Source organism: Cynara cardunculus (genome assembly GCF_001531365.2).
Source record: "Cynara cardunculus var. scolymus isolate 2C chromosome LG 1, CcrdV1, whole genome shotgun sequence".
Taxonomy (NCBI): Eukaryota; Viridiplantae; Streptophyta; class Magnoliopsida; order Asterales; family Asteraceae; genus Cynara; species Cynara cardunculus.
The window spans coordinates 6,652,456-6,655,702 of NC_037528.1; positions in this window are offsets into that span (position 1 = coordinate 6,652,456).

A 3,247-nucleotide genomic window follows, 5' to 3' on the forward strand; every position below is an offset into this window, starting at 1 on the left:
TATATATATATATATATATATATATATATATATATATATATATATACTTGGGATCATGTGAGATCAGTCTGTTTTCATGATACCTGCGAGACCACTTTTGTATACTTGAAACTTCACAGCAAAACGCTGTGAAAGTAGCATTCGTAGTGTTTTTGCTGTGAAGGGTCTCACGAAAACAGGCTGGTCTTACGTGAATTCAACCCTATTTTTTATACATGAAGTACTGTTTATTGATGCATATTACTTAAAAATTCAAGATTACAAGTAAATCGTACGTAAGTACAACTTATTAAGCTCCATGTTTAAATTCGTGTAAATAACTATAGATAAATATAACTAAATACATGATAAACTTCTCATTTTAAATATAAAATATAAAATATTTAGGATATTTATCGAGTTCTAACAAAATACTTAGTTATTATCTTTATAAAAAATTATATTATTAAATCAAAAATAAATTTACTTCATTATTAAATCTAAATTAAATTATAATAAAATGAGAACGTTTAAATTTTTTTAGTTTTTATGATATTCAAATTTGTATTTTATTAAAAAAAACATTAGTGTTTGCTCAAAACCACATAAAACTTTATTATAACATCAACAGAGACCAAAAAGTTAAAACGAAACATTAAAATCGAGATATGTGTCGATGCATTGCGTGAGTACCCTTTTAGTATATACCTATACATATACATGTACACATATATATACAGACTTATCTTTCTATTCCTATCCTTAATAATTAAATCTGGTGGCATAACCTAATTAGAATGGCTTTAGTCAAATAAAATTTAGTTCGTAGATTAAGACACTAGACCATGGTTTTAGTTGTCATTTCATTTTCCTTTTTGTCGCTTAATATTCCCTTCATTAATTAGGACCTACCCCTAATTCCTAAATATACCAATTTAGAATTAACTAAAAAAAGATAAAAAAATATTCGACACACACACACACACACATATATATATATATATATATATAGGTGGAGGTTCAAACAAGAACACCTTCATTTTACGAGAATGCGAGAACATTTTTAGCACATGTGATAATATGCGTGAGGGGACCATGTGACGTGCGGACGACGTGTTCTATGACTTAGGTCGCGTCAAAAATTGTCTGCGTCTATGATTTAGCATCACATGTGATGGTCTTGATGGATTATAGTATCATATTAACAACACTCTTATCACATGTGATAATATTTGTGATGAGGCTTAGTGGTGTAAGGGCGACTTGGCCCGCAACCAAGATCGCGTCAAAAACCGCCCGCGTCTCTGATTTAGTATCACATGTGATGGAATAATAGCATCACTTGTATATCATATGTGATGGAATAATAGTATCACATGTGATTGTCTATAGTAAAAAGATGTTCTCGCGTTCTCGTAAAATGAAAGTGTTCTCGTTTGAACCCTTCTTTATATATATATATATATATATATATATATGGGCACGTTCAAATGAAAACCGTCCATTTCTAAGAAACCGTGTAAACCAATTTCGATCAATAGGAAAATTCTATTTTTTTTTCTAATTAAATTTAATCAATAAGGGTATTTGGTCATTTACAATATTTTCTATTAAATGTGAAAGTTATTAATAAATCTTAATTAAGGAAACGTAATAAAGGATATTGTATAAATGGTAACATTTAAATATTTAATTATATTATAATATTAAAAACTTGAATTTGATATATTGTTATGAAATTGAATCTGCAAACGGATCTTGAAGATTGAATTGCAATATGGAATGAAATCGTAAATTATGGTTCAAATTAAAAATATAATGTAATGAAACAGGTTTCATGAAGATGAAACTGAGTCATGTTGTAATTGATTCATGAGTAATATGAAATCATTTCGTGGTGAACCATGTTTCAGTGATGGTGTAGTTGATCCGTTTAGTAGAAAAAATGGAACATGAAACGGGTGCATAATTTATTTGGTTCGTCATGAAATAATTGCATGATGAAATAGGTACATGATAAATCTGTTTCGGGATCTTGAAGATTGTAATCTGCTCCAATATCTTGAAGAATGTAAGGAGTAAAGGAAAGAATGCATCAAATCATGAGTGAAATAAAAAAATTAATTTATATGAAACATGTTTCATGAAGGTGAAACTGGTTCATGACGTAATTGAACAATGAGTGGTGAACTGCTTTCATGGTGAAACCCGTTTCAGTGACGGTGTAGGTGATCCATTCAGAAGATGAAATGAAAAATGAAACGGGTGCATAATGTAAGCGGTTTGTCATGAAATAATTGCAAGATGGAAAATAAATTAGTTTCATTAATAATAATAAATGTTAATGTAAAAATAATAAATTACTTTACAAAAAATAGATTAGTTTCATTAATAATATGATATACATGATATGGTTTCCTTGAATAAATGAATATTTGGTTTTACCCTTTTACCCTTATTGGTATTATAAAATGTATTTTCAATTTTTTTTATTTTTAATTTCCTTAAATAACTTTGATTAATCTTAACCATTGATCAAGAAAATGGTTGGTTGAGATTGGCTTACATTGTTTACACAAATAGAGGCGGTTTTTATTTGATCGTTCATATACATATACATATACATATACATACATACATACATACATACATACATACATACATACATATATATATATATATATGGGAGCTTTCAAATAAAAATCACCCTCATTTGTAAAAACCGTGAAAACCACCTTCATACGTCGATTTCATTGTTTAATCTTATGAAATTTTTTCATGAAATTGTTTAATCTTTTGAAATTGTTTCATATAATATATTTTTTTTGATGAATTTGTTTCATATATAATTATGAAATTGTTTCATATAATATTTAATGAAATTTTAATGATATTGTTTCATGTATTTCTCTAAAATTAAAATAATGAACATGATAATATCCATGATTAACACCCTTCACAATAAAAATGGTTAATCAACCTCTCATAATTACAAAAAAGTGAAAAAATGAAAAATTATGATTGGTTGAATGAGGTTTTCACGGTTTTTACAAATTTGGTTGTTTTTATTTCAACGCTCCCCTATATATATATATATATATGAGCGATCAAATGAAAACCACCCTCATTTGTAAAACCGTACAAACCACCCTCATACGTCGATTTCATTGTTTAATGTTATGAAATTTTTTCATGAAATTGTTTCATATAATATTTTTTTTGATGAATTTGTTACATATATGGTTATGAAATTGTTTCATATAATATT